The 19,408-nt window shown below is 42.4% G+C and overlaps 1 protein-coding gene across 1 annotated transcript in view; it reads left to right on the top strand.

The window, feature by feature from the left end:
• Grid1 (glutamate ionotropic receptor delta type subunit 1) overlaps positions 1–19,408 on the top strand; it is a 707,905-nt gene that overhangs the window by 271,198 nt on the left and 417,299 nt on the right. The gene's annotated exons all lie outside the window — the stretch shown is intronic.

Below are 19,408 nucleotides of genomic sequence, written 5' to 3'. Positions count from 1 at the left end.
GGAATGCAATTTGCACAGGGATTGAAATATGATTAATAGTTAAAAGCCTAATGTGCAGAAATAAATTAAGATCATTTTGTTGTTTGTTGTTCAATGGGTATACAGCATTATATAATACATACACAATGGATTATAGCTCTCAGGCTCACTTGATTTTTGGCTATTTTATATGTAGTATATATAGGGCTTTGTAGAATATTAATTTACCATAAAGGCCTTCATATATCCTTACATGTTGATGTGTTGCTTCATAAATTTATTCAACACATATTGCCTAGCATTTCCATAGAACTTTATAGGTGATATTGTTTTCTGGGATCCTCAAATTCTTAAATAGTATAAATAGTCTGGATAACTTCTTCTGTATCTCTTCAAATTCTATATTATAAGTCATATCAGATATTAGATTCAAATGAGAGTTTTTCTTTAGTTTGATAAGTCCGAATACACACAAATTTATATATTCAAAAACTCTAGGCACTAAGTTTAATCGTTAATTTGTCCCCCTAATGCTTTGTATATAAAGTACTCTATTTGCTTTAAGAGCTAGTTGCATATACTGTAAATAAATCATGTTTTTGCCAATTCCACAACTTATTCTGGCTCATCATGTCTGCCAGTATTGAATGTATGCAAAAATTTTTAATCATTTGATTGTGTATCTTTTAAATTGATTCAGGACATAGGAATACATCTTACAGACTTTAAATGCTTGGATCTGATTTTCCCTAAAACTATTTTCTGAACATGTTTTAAGAAAAAGTTGAAAGACTATATTGGTGAGCACATTTAGCTACTAATTAGATTCATTAATTAATGTTTTACCATATTTGATTTCTTTATATTCATATATGTATAAACATACAGGTATACATATATATTTTTGTGTTTATATATGTGCTTTTTTTCCTTAACCATTCGGATGCTATAGATGTTTATTATCCCTGAATACTTAAAGCATATCCAAAACATAATGATATCCTCCTTAAAAAAAAAACTTATAAATCCATTGTAAAATTTATAATTCCCTAATATCTTCTAATGCTATTCTCCTGCCCCATCTGTCCTCCAAATTTTTTTTATAGCTTGTTGTTTCAAACCAGAATCCAGTTAAACCTTACACGTTGCATTTCATTATCTCTCTTTAGTCAGATATAACATTATTTCTAAAATGTGGAATAAATCAGTGCTTCTAAATGGTCAAGTTTGTTTCAGGTTTTATTACTTTTTTAAAAATTAGCATTATGGAAACTGTCTAAAAATGTTTACTCTTACTAAGATCCCTGATTTAGGTATTTTTTTCTTAGTAAAGAATCACATACCAGGAGTAAATGCAGATATTAAAAGTCACTTCAGATACATTCGGTATCATGTGTATCCTGATAAAAAATAAAAAATACTGTATTCTCCATATTTGCATTATATTATTTTAATTTAAATTGGGGTTGGGAATGTAACTCAGTGATACAGTACTTGCCTGCCATGTGCAGGCCCTGGGTTCACTTTCCAGCACTGCATTTTATCATTGCAAGGGAGCTCCACCCCCTCCCCCTTGTATTAGAATGGTTTTTGGCAAATACAGTGAGCACTTATCAGATAATAATGTAATCAGATGTTGTGATAGTTTGCATAAATGGTTATTCTAGTTAATGGTGACTCCAATACCTCTAGACTGCACTGAATTGAAAACAAAAATCTTGATTTTTTGGGGGGGTGGGTCCAGGGCTTGTTTTATTTCAACTTTGAGTTTGAAAGATGTATATAGTAATTGAAGTTCCTTTTAAATATGAGTTCAAAACTGTATTTATAACTTGTATGTAGTCCTCTGGGGGATATCGATTTACTTGGGCTCTCTGGAAGCAGCATTATATTACTGATGTTAAGAACAGAATATTGTATTTTTAAAGTTACAGATTTGTACATAGAACTAAATAATACTCTATAAACTCTTGTGAGGAGGAGAGAAAAAAGGAAGAACCAATTAAACAGGACCTTCTAAAAAATGTTAATTTTGTGAACTTTGCTTCTAAGTTATTGTGATTCATTTTAGTTATTGAGATTTATTTTGAAGATGTTTAAATATTGCACTTGTACAAATAGTATGGTAATGCAGATTATTGCGGTAAATTCTTTTTTAAGCTTAGACAATTTTTGGTTAAGTGTGTCAAGGTTACAACAGAATTTTCACAAATTTATTGTAGTTTGCAGATTCTTACTAATATTAAAGTTGTAAGGGAAGTCAATGAAAATGCTTTTTTAAAATCTTTTTTTATTATCTTTTCAGCAATTTATATTTTTTGTGATTTTATGCAACCATATTTTTACTTTGTCTTGAATGAAAGATGTATAAGGTTTTTGCCAGAAATGTACTGTATACATAGTTTTAAATATGACAGATTTTACTGATATGTAAAAATTTTGCCATTAAAATTGATTTCTCACTGAGAGGAACTTTTCTACCAAGTTGGGACATATAGGAGCTTAATATATCATATATAATTTAAAATAATTTCACTGAAATAAATACCATTGCTTTTACTTTGATTATATTTTTCTTAAGATACTTTTGTAGTTTTTCAGAGTTTTAGATAATTTTATATAAACCCCTTTCCTCCCTCCCTTGTGCTGCCCTTTTTGATCTTGTAGTGATACCATTCACACAGAATTAACACCTGGTAGCCTGTGGCTGGATGTAGAACTCCCTGCCATTTGTGTTCCAAGTGACACCATTGGAATGAAAAAAAATGTGTGTGGTCTAAACATCTTTTTCGTTATCTTCTCCCCTACCTCCCCACCTAAATATGAATCTCAATTTCATTGTGAGTTTTCTTGACAAAATGAGTGAAATTCCACATATAACATGTAAATCAGAGGTAGGATAAAAATCAATCTGTAGTTTATGTATGCTTTGAGTATACAATTTCATAATAAAGAAAAACTTCATTTTTAAAAAAAAAAAAAAGAAAAGACAACCTGAAAAATGGATAAAATATTTGACATCCATTCATTAAATGAAAGGTTAATATTATCCAGAATAAATAAAGAACTCAACAGCAAAAAACGAGATTATTCATCATTTGCCCATTTTTAAATCCAATTAACACTTTCCAAAAGAAGACATACAACCAAGTGTGGTGATGCATGCCTGGGATCTCAATGGCTCAGGAGGCTGTGGCAGGAGGATTTCAGGTTCAAAGCCAGCCTCGGCAACTTAATGAGGCCCTCAGCAACTCAGTGAGACCCTGTCTCTAAATAAAATACAAAAAAAAAAAAAAAAAAAGGACTGGGAATGTGGCTCAGTGGTTAAGCACCCCTGTGTTCAATCTCTGCTTTAAAATATATATATCTCCAACGAATAAATGAAAAAGTGCTCAACATCACTCACTAATCATTAGAGAAATGCAAATCCAAATGACAATAAGAAAATACCAACCCAGTTAGAATGCCTGTTATCTAAAAGAGAAAACGGCAAGTACTGGCAAGCATATGGAAAAAAGAACACATATACACTGTTGATGGGAATGTAAATTAGAATTCTCATTAAAGACAGTATGTAGGTCCCTCAAAATATTAAAAATAGAGCTATAATATGATCCAATAATCCTACTACTGAATACATATCTAAAAAGAAGAAAAAAATCATTGATCAAAGAGATGCCTGCACTCCCATGTTTATTATAACCCTATTCACAAAAGCCAAGGTAGGGAATCAACTGAGATATCCATCACTGAGCAGATAAGTAAAATGTGATGTAAATATACAATGGAATATTTCTTAGCCATAAAAAGAATGAAATTCTTATCATTTGAGGGATCTTGGATGGAACTAGATGACATGTTAAAGAAGCTAGACACAGAAAGATAAACACTGCATATTCTCCCTCATGGAACTTTCTAAAAAAGTTGGTCTCAGAATAAGAAAGTAGAATCATGGTCATTAGAGGCTAAGGAGGATCAGTGGGAAGGAGCACAGAGAGAAGATAAAGGGCACCAGAATACAGATAGATAGGAGGAATTAATTCTAATGTTCTGTAGCACAGTAGGATAACTATTGGCTACAACAATTCGTGATACGTTTTAAAACGACTAGAAAAGTCTGAAGGTTTCCAACACAGAGAAATGATAAATGTTTGAGAGATAGAAATATGCCAACTATCCTGATTTAATCATCATATATTTTATGCACCTATCAAATTATCATACCGTACCCCTGAATATTTACAAACATCATATGTCAATTAAAAAAATTAAATATAAAAGGAAGTTGCATGGCAACAGGGTTCCCTGGCCAATACAAATTGCAAAAGGTTGGCTTAAACAAAATTAATGAGATTCTTAATGTCAGGACTTCCCAGCGTCTTTCATACGTTGTGTGCACAATGAATTGACAGTAAGGACTCGTAAAACACAACAGTTCCCAAACTAATTTGATCGTCAGCTCTTTTCCCCACAAATATCCCGTGGACCTAGTGTTTCCCAGAATGAGCCTTCCACTAGAGGTTTGCTTGATGACTTTTCAGCTTGGCACATTTGAGTTTATGGCTGGAGTCGCAAGTACCTTCTGGGGTGACCCAGCCTCATCGTCATTATCCTGCTGGTGTATTTATGAGACAGAACCGTGCTCTCAGGACATGCCAATCCTGTCGTCATCTCCCTCCCACAATCCCAGCTTGGTGCCCCTCAAGGTGGTGCCCCTCAAGGCAGGGTGCTGGGAAGGGCAGCTTACTGTGATAGCCACATGGGATGCTGCAGACTATCTCCTTTGTCTTCCAGACACCTAGGCCAAGTGGTCTTTTGGAAGGACAATACTGCTTCCATTTTTTTTTCCTTCAGCTTCTATTTTGTCTCAAGGGTATCATGCAAGTGACTTTCAAGAGAATTGATTGGCAACCTGGATGCTAGAATTTTCTCTGCTCTTAACATTTTTTTTAAATTAGAATTTTAATTTGATAGAACCGTAGATTCGTGTAGTTGAAAGAAATAATGCAGAAAGATCCAGTGTGCTCCTTATTCAATTTTCCAAAGTGATAACATCTTGCTGTCCTATGGTACAATATCATGACCAGAATATTGACGTGGATAGAGGAAAGATACTGGGCATTGGCCACAGCCCTCCTGCTGCCCTTTTATAGCCACACCCACTTCTTTCCGTCTCCTCCTCCTCCTCCTCCTCAGTACTGGGGATTGAACTCAGGGGCACTCAACCATTGAGCTACATCCTCAGCCCTATTTTGTATTTTATTTAGAGAGAGTCTCACTGAGTTGCTTAGCACCTTGCTTTTGCTGAGGCTGGCTTTGAACTTGGGATCCTCCTCCCTCGGCCTCCTGAGCTGATGTGCCACAACACCTGGCTTCCCCATCCATTTCTGTAATTTTATCATTGCAAGAATGTTATATGAATGGTATTGTACAGCATGTAGAATACTACAAGTTTGATATTTATCACCTAGCATAATTGTCTGTGAATTCATCCAGATTGTTGTGTGCATCATACATTCATTCCTTTTCATTGCTGAATAGTATTTTGTGGCATAATGTAGTATAACTAGTCACTCATCAAAAAACATTTGTTCTGGGCTGGGGATGTGGCTCAAGCAGTAGTGTGCTCGCCTGGCATACGTGCGGCCTGGGTTCGATCCTCAGCACCACATACAAACAAGGATGTTGTGTCTGCCAAAAACTGGAAAATAAATATTAAAAAATTTTCTCTCTCTCTCTCTCTCTCTCTCTCTCTCCAAAAAAAAAAAAAACACTAAAACATTTGTTCTTTTTACTTAGGTTTTGATATTATCAATAATGTTGCTATAAGCATTTGCATTAAAGTTTCCACATGAACATGTCTTTGTTTCTCTGGGATCAATGCCCAGAAGTACAATTGCTGGGTTATATGATAGTTGTGTATTTCTTTTGTTTTCTTTCTTTCTTTTTTCTTTAAAGAAACTGCCAAACTGTTTTCTACAGCAAATATCCTTGTTCTCATTAGCAATATACGTGTGAGCTGGTTTTTCCTCATTCTCTGGAAATTTTGATGTTTTCACTATTTTTTTTATCTTAGCCATTCTAATAGGCATGGACGAATATTTTATTGTTGTTTTAATTTGCATTTCCATAGCAGATAATGATGTTGGACATCTTTTCATGCACTTATTTGCCATCTGTATATCCTCATCAGTGAGATGTCTTTTTCCTATTTTCTAATTGGATTGTTTGTTTTTTTACTGTTGACTTTTGAGGCTTCTTTAGAGTTTATTTAACCACACTTTTTCCTGATATGTTGGACTAGAGTAGGGTGCTGCTGTCTAAAACTCTTCTGCCTTTGTAGGTTCCTGGGCCTGCAGATAGTGGGAATAGGCTTTTGTTGTTGTTGTTTTAAGCTTTTTCTTTGTTCTGTACTTGTTGGATTCTGGGTTGCCAAGTCTTCAAATGTAGGACAACTAAGGCTTTTGGCCTCAAAGACCTTATCACTGTGTCATTCTTTGGGTCCCGAGGTCCCTAGCTGGTGGGCCTTATTTTCCTCCACTATTCGGACTCTTTTTCTGTCTGTTTTCCATATAACATTTGGGGTTTTTAGTAGTCTTTGGTAAGGAAAGGAGAGTAGAATGTGCATATTCCATTTACCTAAAAGCAGAAGTCTTCTCTGTGGCCTGCCCTCAATGATGAAAGCCCTTCTTTGAACAGGGATTCCTCCCAGCCCTCTCTGATTTGTCCTGGAGAAGCTGTTGTGGCCTCAGAGCTGGAATCCCCATTCTCTCTGGGACCTGTCTGCTGTTCTTTAAGCAGAGAGATACAAAATTAGTCAAAGTACAGTTGCTCATTTTTCAACTATGTTTAATGATAGAATTCATTTGCATGCTGAACAAGTAAATCTGGATTCTAAGAAAGTATTTAAGGAATCTCAAGTGGAGGATATTTATTTAGTTCTGAATTAACAGTTGTGATCTCTCTCTCTCTCTTTCTTTTTATTTGCCTTTTATTCCATTGTTGTCTTTTAATTAAACAATTCCTTCACAGGATGTTCTTTCATTGAGAATTATTAAAGATGTAAGCCTCCCTTTATCAAACTGTGGGCTGCGTAATTGTGTACACTTTGCATTTGGCTCTGGGGAAATTTAAGAATTGTGGGAGGGAAGGTGTTTCATTAATTGGTTGAGCAAGATTGTGGCTTTAAATGGAGACAAAGCCACGGAAGCGTTTGTGGGACTGAAACAGTCCATGGTTGTTGGTGAGGACAGAGGCAGCCAGGGGCTCTGCAGACAGTCCCTCCTGCTGCGCTGACCACAGGATGTGCCCTGCATAAGCTGATCGAGGGCGGAGGGCTGAGGAGGAGCCAGCCTCCACAGGCCTGAACAGGAGCTGCAGGCTGCACCGTCCTGAGCAGGAAAACTTGGGCAGCCTTTTCACAGCAGCACGTCAGAGGTCCAGAGGGTCAGGGTGTGAGTGGACGGGGGCTGTCTCCCTGGTGCTGTCTGGGCTGGCTGCTCACCCCTGTGATGCTGGAGGCTGTGTGAACAGGGATCTGGGAAGGGTGAGCCCCGAGTCTCCTACTGTTACTAGAAATTGGTTGTGCATATGGGGTACCCAGGAAGTGGTCAGTGAAGGAAAATGGAGAAAGAGCCGACCTGGCCTCTGCCAAGTCAGGAGTTTATAGTCGAAAGAAGAAGTAGGAAACACACACACACACACACACAAACAAAAACAAAAACAAAAAACTCACACACTGACTCCTCCAACCCTCCCCATTCAGATCCACATGCATGTTCATAGCCGTATACAGACATACCAACAGAGCACACACAGACTCACAGATCCTACCCAGATAGATAGACTCATACATGCACACCTGCACATGTAGACTCTGTCTTCCAGTACAGATATGACTGTAGTAGGCAGGGTGGAAAAGGCTCAGGCAGGAAGTGTGTACAACCATTGAGAAGAAATCAGAAGCTTGTTTTAGTTCCAGGCCCGTGCCTTCCTCCATGTGAGTAAATTCATTTTTTTTTTTTTTAAACTCAAACTATGACTAATTTTATCTCCGGAGACTCCAGCCTGTTCATTTCCCTGATCCTTTACTTTGTAAAGGAACTTAAAACACTGATCACTCATGCAAAAGTACAGCTCTTGAGTTGCAGGTAGTTCAGCAAACTGTTACTGATGCTCAATTACAGGGCCTGTGGATTGTTCTGGGAACAGAATATGGGGAAAAATGGTGATATGGTTTATATATGGTATTCCTCCAAAACTCACATGCAAGAAGGTTTGGAGGAGAAATTATTAGGTTATAGCCTTCACATAATCAGCGAATTAATCCCTGATGGGATGAACTGAGTGGTGACTGGAGGCAGGTGGGGTGTGTGGAAGTGCTTCACTGGAGGCGTGGCAAGGGGGTATATATATTGTATCTGGAGCATGGAGTCTCTGTCTCTGCTTGCTGATCACCATGTGAGCTGCTTCCCTCTGCCACACTCTTTCTTCACGATATTCTGCCTCCCCTGTAGCCCAGGGGAATGGATCTGGCCTTCTGTGGACTATGACCTCTAAAACCATGAGCCGTCAAATAAACCTTCCCTCCTCTACAGTTGTTCTGGTCAGATACTTTAGTCACAGCAGTGAAAAAGCTGACTAAAACAAAGGGGATCCTTCTCTTCCAAGAAATCCTGGATCTGTGGGGTGGAGCCCTGTCCAGGAGCCTGCTGAGCTCACTTCCTTATCTATAAAGGTGGGTGCAGTAACCCCTATTTCATATTGGTTTCCTCATGCATCTGGGGAAACCATGGGTATGAAAGTGGTTGGCAGTTTACTGATTCCATGAGTATTTTGGACTTCTGCATAGCTTGTGCTGAATTTGGACCAAAAATGACAGACCCCAACCTCAGGGAACTATATGCCAGCAGAAGGGGGAAACAGAAAACAGGTCATCAAGTAAATAGAGAACCAGCTGCGGAGGGTGGTGAGTTCTGTGGGAGGAAGGAGCTGAGGATGTCATAGAGAAGAGTGTGGTGGTCAGGCAAGGCCTCTTGGACATTTTACCTGAAGTATGAGCACCAGCCAGTCTTGGGGAGTCTGGGAACAGCATTTTTGGTGAAAGGAACAGCAAGTGCAAAGGCCATAAGGTTTTAAAGAGCTTGATGAGCTTGAGGAACAGAAGGAAGCCCAGGGGGTCTGGGGTGTCAAGAGCAGGAGAGAATGAGTGGAGACAAGGCCAGGATTCTGGCAGCACCCTATATGGGGAGAGCTTGGTTTCTGCTCTCAGGACCTAGTGCTCAATGGGCTTCAGGAGCACTCCCATTCCCCAGCCTGTGTCCGGCCCAAAGCAACAGGATGTGTGATCAGCAGAGAGCTTGAGGTTGATGTCTTCTATCTGCAAGTCCTGTGCACCTCTGGACTCCTAGGCATGTGTCCCTGGTACTCCCTCAGTCCCCTGGGCTTCCCTTAATACATGTGTACATACACATCTCCTCCCTTACTGCTCTGCGAGTATATAGAGGAATGCATCTTGAGGACTCTGTGCTTGTTCCCTTGGCCATGCCAGGGCCGGATCACAGGAGGCACTTGGGATATCTCCCTAAAATGAATGCCAAACACTTGGGCCCAGGTTGGCCTCTAACAGCAAGGACTCCAGATGCAGGGAGAGGAGTCTGGTCCCTTCCCATGGGCTGCTGGCTAAGGATACCAGCAGCTTTTGGTGGGTGTCAGTACAAGGCTAGAAAGGGCACTCACCATGCTGCAGGGGCTAAGGGCTGGAAATGCAGAAGGACAACTTTGTAGGCCCTGATTGGAGTTTTGTCTGTGTTGGAGTTTTTTGGGTATTTAGGGAGACAGCTGCACACAAGGTTTGTGCTCAGAGGAGGTCATTGGTGGTGTTGGCCAAGGTGACCTGATTCCTAAAGCTAATGGAGGCAGATTTATCATTCTTTTTCCCAGGGATGAAGATAATGACATAACTTATATTCTGTGTGATTTAGTGACAGCTCCTTCATTTCTCAGAATGGCCAAGAGACTGGGATCTGAACAGAGGATGGCCTTTTACTATCACTTCAAAAAGCAATATAAGATGTTCTTATCATCTGGAGCAATGTCTGCATCAGGATAAAGATTTAGAGAGCCCACTTCTTGACAATAATTGTCCCATTAGAGTGAGGAAGGGAAGAGAACTGGCTGCCGTGGAGCACCTACTGTGCATCTGTGGGAACCCTCTGTGCACTTTATCTAATTGTGTCTGCACAACAGAGTGCACAGTGGAGCTGTGTCCCATTGGACTTGCACAGGTAGAAAAAGCAGCATGGAGCACGCTCAGGGACCAGTCTTCCTTGCTGGTCTCCACTCCCCATGGCAACCCCTATGCCCTTCTCAGGGAGGGAACTTCCCCAAAATTGATGCTTTAGAAATGACCCTGCATGAAAATGTAATGTTCAAGGGAAGAAGAAAAGGCTACCTTGAATTCCAAGTTCAGATGAGAGCTAGATCATTTGGGGCCAGTTACACTCACCTGTTCATTCAGTCATTTCACAAACTTTACTGGGCTCCTACTTTGTGTCTGACTTTGTGTCAACTGTGGTGACAAGATGAATAATATAACATCCTTCATCTTCCAGAAACTCCTGGTCTAGTGGAGTGGAAAGGCAGACGAGTCCTCTTACACGAACATAAATGCAGAAATAGAAAGAGGAATCCAGAAGTGTGAGAACCATCGACTGCTTCCATTAACTCCCCTAGACACGTGGGGAAGGCATTGCAGAGGAGGCACATGGGAACCTGGGTTTCAGCAAAGAAAGAGGGCAGGGCAGGTGGGCAGAGGGGAGAGTGTGTACGAGGTACAGAGCTCTGGTTTGGGAAGCACTGGATGAGGGAACAGCAAGGGGAGGGGATCATGGGGATCTGCAATCAGAGAGACAGGTTGGGCCCCAGTGGCTAAAATGTTCCTCTGTGTTATATGACAGTGCCTGGGCTTCATCTTATAGACAACTGGACACCAGCCAGAAATGGTGGAAGGGGACTGCACCCTCTTGGATGAGTTTCCCTTGAAGTTCCCTTTGGCAGTAATGTTGAGGATGGGCTGGAGTCTAGGACCATTTAGAAGCTATCACAGTGGCTCAGGTGGAGATGATGAGGAGCAGGTAAAGGTGAGTCTCTGGTGAAGAGTGACTGCCTAGGGCGATGTCAAGCCTGGCTAAATCCAGCTCATCCCTGCTCTGCATGTGGACACTTGAAAGTGGCTGGACAAAACACACAACCAATCAACTTTCTACACGAAAGTTGAGCAGAAAGTGCAGAGAGATCCTTATGCCCCTTTTTTCTTCCCCCAATTTCTCCTATTCTTAATATTTTGCACCAATGTGGTATATTCGAGATACTTAATGGACCAATATCAGTATCTTATTGTTAATAAAGTACCTGGTTTATATAAGGTTTACATCTTGTATCTTACATTCCGTGGGTTTGGACAAATGTATACTGACATGTGTCTGCTTTCCAATGTCACACAGAGTAGTTTCACTGCTCTAAAGACTCTTTGCTTTTCCTGTTTGTCCCTCCCTCCCTTTTAACCCCTAGCAACTACTGATTTACTCTCTGGGTAGTTTTGCCCTTTCTAGAATGCCAGAGATCAGTAATCATATGGCTTATAGCCTTTTTCAGATTGGCTTCTTTTATCGGCAATAGTACTTCAGGTTTCTCCTTGTGTTTTCATGGCTTGATAGCTCATTTCTTTTTAGCACTGAATGCTCTTCCATTGTCTAGATGTACCACAGTTTATGCATCCATCTACTGAAGGACATTTGGGCTGCTTCCAAGTTTAGGTGATTGTGAATAGAGCTACTATAAACATAAATACCTTGGTTTTTAATTTTCTGAGGAAATGGGAACAATGAGGACGGAGCTGAACTCTGCATCCACCAGTGACCATCATTGGCAGCCATGAGCCTTGTTTGCTATAAACCAACCCAGTCTCCTCCTGAAGGGCAGGACTCTTGTTATTAAATTCTCCTTTTCAGTGGATCGTACCTGTCCACTCTGGAACGTACATGAACCCTCTCTTCTTTGGTGCATTTTCCCCCTCCAGTCCCATTTCTTTTCTCACTCTTAAGCAAAATTCTTCAAAACAGTTATCTGCACTTATCATTTCCATTCCATCACTTCCTTTTCTCTCACGGATCCCCTGTGGAACAGACGTTGGCAGTGACTGGTCCTTACTCTCAGACCCTCGCCTATCAGTGGGCTCTGCCTGCAGCCGTACCTCTGTGTCTGAGGCTTTTTCTAGAATCTCAAGGCCATGCTCTGCTTGTACTCAGAACTGCTTGTAGAAGAACTGGTGAATTGCACACCTGGGAACATCTCCCAAATGGCAGACTGAGTTGGTATATAGATATCCTGTCCCTTGTCCCTTGGGTGGCATAATCCTGAGACTCATGTGCTATACTGTTTCTCTGCAGAAGAAGTTCCAGTCATTTGTGTGGAAACTTCCTAATAACATCTCTTGTTGGCTGCCCTCCCTTCCTGGGATCGCTTGATGACTCCTTCCTAGTTAGTTCTCTCTGTGCCTCACAAATGAAAGCTTTGCGTTTGAATCCTGGTCTCAGAGTTATCTTCTGGGGTCCCAGACTTTTGTACCCTACAATGAAGAGGATGCCCACTGTCCTATGGGCACTGCTCCTGTGTGGTCACCAGTGATCATTCCCTGCCCTTCATCTTACCCTGTTCTTCTATAGCCTTGGGCCCTGCTGGTTGACTCTCACACCTGGACTTTGGGACGCTGTTCCCTTTTGGGATTCTTCATACTTTACTGGCCAGTCTTTTCAGACTAGCTGGCTGTTTCCTGTCACTGTGTCCACTGCCAGGGAGAGAAGCCAACATCTACAGAAAGGAAATGACACCCACTCCAAGAAAAGTGGGAGTTAATTCTCTATTACTGTTATGTCAAGGGCATAGGTGACCCTGTTTATCAAGTGCGTGATGGGTGCCAGTTGATTTGTACTCATCAAGTCGTTGGATCCTGACAGCAGCCTGCTGTGGATATGCTTTCTGTCACTCTGCTCAGAGGAGGATACAGAAGCTCAGAGGGGTTGAACAACCTGTTCAAGGGCATCCAGGAGGGATACTGGGACTCCAACCCTGGGCTGTCCCATTCTTTCCCTTTCATGGACCTATTGCTTAAGGCAGCTAGAAGCAAATTGACCCTGGTCTCTTTTTCTCCCTCATTCCTGGCCTGATAGGTGCTTTATTTCTCCCAGGCCAATGCCCCAAGCTTTTGCTTTAGCTGACCCATGGAGCCCTGAAGAGATCTGGATGAGGGGGACTTGATATGGAAGATTAAAGGAAGGCTGCATTTCCAGTTGTTCCACAGATCTGAGAAAACTTAATGATTAACTTGGTGACTTGCAGAAAGGCCTTGTCCCCACTGGCCTGCAGAAGAAGGCCAACTTCAGAAATTTTTTTCTGGAATTGTGTTCAAGGGGGTAATTAGCTGCAACCCAGGCCATTTGCTGAAACAAGGCTGAGTCATTCACGAGGCCATTCTACATGACTGCTTGGCATTGGCCTGTGCTGGTTGTGATTGATAATGGGTCTTCCTGGAAGGCAGGGCATGTCCCCAGTCACCTCTCTGAAACCTGGGTAGCTGCAGCAGAGGCACTGAGTACAAGAGTGTTGAGGGCCACAGCCGAGTCGGGATGATGCATGGCATTTTTGCCAGAAGTAGTGGTTGAGAGATGACACCAGCGAGCCATTAAGAGGATGACTTTTAAATTCTCGGGGAGTTCCTGTTGAGTTCCGGTTGAGCTCTCGCGGGGATTCCTGAAGAGTTCGCATTGGTTGGGGAAGTGCCGGAGGAGGGATTTCCGGTTCGGGAGAGTTCCCGGGGAGCGTGTGTGGAGTGTGCTGGTGGGGTTCAGAAATAAAGTTTGTTCCTGCTTCAGTGGCTCCTAATTTGTGCCCAGCCAGACTGCGGCACAAGAGGAAGTCCCTTCATGGCATGGGAAGGAGATGAGTAGTCTCTGGTCTGTTGCCCAGTTTCCTGGTGCCACTGTGCCTTCTGGGGCAACTCCACTCTATAGGGGGTCTTCGCTGGGCCTGTTGAGCCCCACTGAGGAGACCTGAGTCTGTGTAGCTCCTGACTCAGAGTTGGATCCAGGGAAGCTACCAATTGCATTTGCATAAAAAAGGAATATCTCACTGCACTGAAGGTGAACACAGTGCTGGGGGCTTAGCTGCAAGGCCATGTGGCTGGGTTCCATGGAGAGAGCTGGATGGGATGCATTCCTGCCTCCCTTGAACTGTCCTGTATGGCTCCTGTTGCCTGGCTGACTCTAGTTTCTGAGTTTGGATGGGCCTTTGAGGATAGTGCAAAGGGACAGTGTAAAAGGCAGGGTCACCCGATAGTGATCCTTTGTCTTATCCTTGCTCAGGGGGGTTTTAGTTAGCTTTGTATTGCTGTGACCAAATATCCAGCAGGAACAACTTTGAGAAGGAAAAGTTTGTTTTGAGTTTGTGGTTTCATAGGTTCAGTGCATGGTCAGCTGACCCCATAGCTCTGGACTCGAGGTAAAGCAGAACATCATGGTAGAAGGATGTGGCCAAGGAAAGCAGCCCAGGACAGGACAGGAAGCTGGGAAGTGGAGAGAACTCTGCTCACCAGGGACAGAATATAAATCCCAAAGGCACACCCCTGAGGACCTACTTCCTCCAGCCACACCCTACCTGCCCATGGTTACCACCAGTTAATCCGTATCAGTGGATTCATGCACTGATTTGTTTACAGCACCCATAAACTAATTACTTCACCTCTGAACATTCTTGCATGGTCTTACAGTGAGCTTTTGAAAAGGCATAACCAGGGGACACAGAAGGCTTGAGGCAAGACTTTCAAAAACATGCGGGCTTTTAAGAAAGAAGGCATGAGCCTCTGATTTATAGGAAAGAGAGTTTGGGAGAGTCCTAGGAAAGCAGGGCAATGGGGTGGTACCTGAAGAAGTGGCTGCAGGCAGTCAACTGCTGACCATCCATAAGAGGACATTTCTAATTTACAGATTTTACACCTTGGGGTCTATGAAGTGAAGAAGCAGCTGTGCATTTTAGCAGGAAAATAGGAGGAGGCAAAAAAGCCCAGGCAGGAATGGATCGATTGTGTCGCCTATTAAAATTGTTCCAGAGCTTTACTAAGCATATCCTTAGAGTTGTCACTGTCTCCTGGCCTTTGGGAAAGATAAGCTATGTGATCACGGCTTTTTTATAACTATGGGGTTGAAAAATCAAACCTTAGACATTTCCCTGGAGATGGCCTGTGGGTGCTCAGGGAGGGGGAGAAGAGTGCTAGCCCTGTGTTCCACCAGATTCTTCTGTAGTCCCACGTCTTGGAGAACCACTGTTACCACCTGTGAATCCTTTGGGCAGCCTCAGTGGAACCTTCCAGCTTGAGAACCAAAGTTTTGCAGCAAGGCCAGATGATCCGTGGTCCTGGTCACTTAATGTCATGATGTTCGTGACCTAGTTCATACAGAGGTGTTATGTTCTGCAGTTGAGGGTTCTCATTCCAGATTCGTCTGCTTTCTATCCATTCATTCACCACTGTCACATCCTGACATCCATCTCCCAGTCTGTCTTCTTAGAGTGCTGCAAGGAACACCCAATCTGTAGGTGAGGACGCCTCAGCCAGTGGTCACATCAGGGTGGGGAAAGAGTGCTCGTTCCTTCTCTACAAGTGAGTTGCCAATCGCAGCCACTCAGTATATGTTTAATGTCTCTGTCTTCAGGGAGCAGGGATGCCTTGTGGAAGAGGAGTCCAGGTTATGGGTTCAGCTTGGGTAGAGCGTGAGATGGGAGGCCACTCCAGGTAGGATGCCACTGCAGGGAGCTTCAGGCAGTAGACTGTGTTAGAATCCTTGGATCAGGTTTTTGCAGAATAGTTGGTGGTGACCAGGTCAGGAGAGGTGCTGGAAACGGGAACAGAGCTGAGTCTTATTCTTCGGGCAGTTTAGAGCGAGGAGGAAGTTACTAGTGGAAGGCCACTGAGTGGAGAATGCTAAGATTGGACCCATGGATCAGTTCTAGAAGAGGACTTGGAGGTCAGGAGGGCAGTGAGAAGCGTGGCCCTGGGTCCACATGAGGAGGTGAGGGGCATGGTGCTGCTAGGGTATGAAGATTTTTGTTTTCCCCAAACATGACCCCAATTGTGAGGCTACTAAGAAATGGCGCCATAGGAGTGAGTAGGTTATGAAGGTAGAGACCTCACGAATGAGATTTGTTCCCCTACAGAAGAGACCCTGGAGATATCCCTTGACCTCTCTACCATGAGAGGTTCTACCACGAGAGGACAGAACTAACAGATGTCATCTAGGACCAGGATGCAGGCCCTCACCAGACACTAAACTGCCAATGCCTCCATCTTGGACTTCCAGCCTTTCAGCCTGGGAGAAATCAATTTCTCTTGTTCATCCAGCCACTTTATGATTTTTGTTATAGAAGCCCAAATGGACTAATGCCATTTGGCTGCTGTCCTCATCGGAGGTGAGGTCTAGGAGAACCTTCATTCCTCTCTAGCCGCCTCCCAAATTCTCATTGCCTAGGTGTGAATGAATGGTGTGTCAATCTAGTAGAAAATCATGCCCAGATATATGGATAAAAATTATTTTGGGTAGGGCTGGGGATGTGGCTCAAGCGGTAACGTGCTCGCCTGGCATGCACAGGGCGCACTACATAAAAATAAAATAAAGATGTTATGTCCACCGAAAACTGAAAAATAAATATTAAAAAATTTTTTTTTCTCTCTGTCTTTAAAAATTTTTCTGGGTACCCCTGTGAGGGTGTTTTTAATGAGATTAACATTTAAATAGGTGGACTTTGAGTAAAGCAGATTGTCCTTCATAAAGTAGGTGGGTCTTTTCCAATCAGTTGAAGGCCTGGACAGAACAAATACTGTCTTTTCCTCAACACTGGGAAGCTTAAAATCAATCTGTCTATCTAGAAAGCAACAGCCACTGAGCTTCTGTGGCCTCAGACCAATACCGTAAACTTCAGCAAGTTTTGACTGCTGTTCACAGATTTCTTAAATTTTTAAATTAGTTATACATGACAGTATAATGCATTTATGTACTTTGATATATCATACATAGATGGGATATAATTTCTCATTTTTCTAAATGTACATGTTGTAGAATTATATTGGTCATGTAGTCACATATATACATACAGTAATAATGTCTGTTTCATTCTACTATCTTTCCTAACCCCACAACCTCTCCCCTCCCCTCACAATACTTCCCTCTGCCTAATATAAGGTAATGCTATTCTTCCCTAGTGCCCCCCACCTTATTGTGAATTAGCATCCACATATTAGAGAAAACATTCGGCCTTTGGTTTTCTGGATTTGGCTTATTTCACTTAGCATGATATTCTCTAACTCCAACCACTTACTGGCAAATACCATAATTTCACTCTTCTTTAAAGCTGGGTAATATTCCATTGAGTATATATATCACATTTCCTTTATCCATTCTCTACTGAGGGACACTAGGTTGGTTCCATAGCTATTGTGAATTGAGCTGCTATAAATTTTGATGTGGCTGCATCACTAGAGTATTCTAAGTCCTTTGGCTATAAACCAAGGCCCCATCTCTAGACCACCTGTTAGTTACTTATCATTTTTCTTTAAGCCAGTTTCCTTCTTAAATATTACCTCATCTTCAGCAATAATTTCCATGAAATTGTGGATTGGATATGCTAGCAATGAATATTTTCCCCAATTAATATTAATTAAAATAAATAACTATTAAAAGTGTTTATTTATGTACCATCCAATGTCATCCCTCACACAACTTGCAGTGGCCAATAACACACTGAGAAGAAACAGCCTTTCCCCTGGAACTAGGTGACATTCAATTTTTGTGGGCTTTTCCTCCTTGCTTCCCTCTCTCCTTCAGAACTTTATTGGGTACTAACAAAGTGCCAGGCCTGGGGCAGGAACTGGAGATACCACCAGGAGTCTTGCTTCCACTGGGAGGAATCAGACACTATCAGCTGGGACAGGCAGGGAAGGCTGGGACCAGGCAGCAGCAGACCTGTTTCCAGCTGCTTAGTGGCATCCCTTGCATTCTAGTTCCTCTGACATTTTCACCCATGCTCAGCCAACTTCACTGGGTTTTGTGTTTTCCTTCTTTGTGAGCAGAGGGGTCAAATGTGTTTTCTAAGGAACTCCGTGTGGCTGTTTCCCCTTTGGGCATCTGCTGCCAAACAAATTCTTCACATTCCTGGGTATGGTGGCTATAAGAGGTTCTGGACATGGGGAGGAGTTTCGGGGAATCAAATTGGCTGGAGCTGCTATATCACATTACCACAAACAGGATGGCTTTCATGGCAGAAATTTAAGGTCTCGGTTCTGGAGGCTGGAAGTCCAAGCTATTTCAGGGTTGCGTCCTTTGAGGGCTGTGAAAAGGGAGTCTGTCTGTCCCTCTTCACTTGTCTCTGCTGGTTTGCTTCCACCTTGGGCCTTCTTGGGCTTGTGGAAGCATCACCCTGACCTGGCTTTTTCACATGATGTTCTCCCTGTATCTGTCTCCAGTTTTTTCACTTCTTAGAAGGACACCATCATTTTGGGTTAGAGTCTACCCTAATGATCTCATTTAACTTGATTATGCCTGTTAAGACCCTGTTTACAAATAAGGTCACATTCTGAGGTACTAGGCGTCAGGATTCTACTATAAACATGAAGTTCAGAGCAATGCCACCCATAACAGTCTGCCATTGCTCTCATTGGTTCAAAGTGGCAGAGTGGGGTAAGGTTGTGAGAGGGACCTTGTGTGAGGACTGTGATGAGTGAGCTGAGCCAGGGCCCTGCACCTGTGCCTCTCACCCTGGATACCATGCTCAGGTTGAAGCTTGCTCTTTCCCTTGCACATTTAGCCATTCATCCCACATGCATAATACTGTTATTCACACATTCATTCATTGTTACCATACTGATTCACTCATTCACACATTTATGCCCTTCATTCATTCATGAACTCATTTGACACAATAATACTCAGTCTCTTCCTCTTTCCCTTCACCATTCATATATAAATGCCCATGCCATCATTCATTTGATCCCTCCTAAAAAGCATGCGGAGCCCTGTCCTGAACCATCTCTGTGTTAGGATGCAAGGGCAAGTTTTAATGATACCCATCCCCTTCTCTTTGGGCGCTCTTTGGGACACGGATGCTGAGGAAGGATTTTTTTCCCCTGATGTTTTTTTTGACAACTGAGCTGTGGACATATCTCCATTTCTGCAAAGTGGGGTGGTTTTCCCGGACTGAAGCAAAGCAGTGGTTGGTGAGGAACAGAGGTCCAGGCTGGCCGTACACTTGGCCATTTCTGCTCTGAAGAGTGGGGATGCCTCTCTCCCACACTGCAGATTGGAGAACTCCGGACGTGTGCATTTTG

The sequence above is a fragment of the Urocitellus parryii genome, chromosome 5 (assembly GCF_045843805.1).
Source record: "Urocitellus parryii isolate mUroPar1 chromosome 5, mUroPar1.hap1, whole genome shotgun sequence".
Taxonomy (NCBI): domain Eukaryota; kingdom Metazoa; phylum Chordata; class Mammalia; order Rodentia; family Sciuridae; genus Urocitellus; species Urocitellus parryii.
This window is presented reverse-complemented; position numbering and strand designations above follow the sequence as displayed.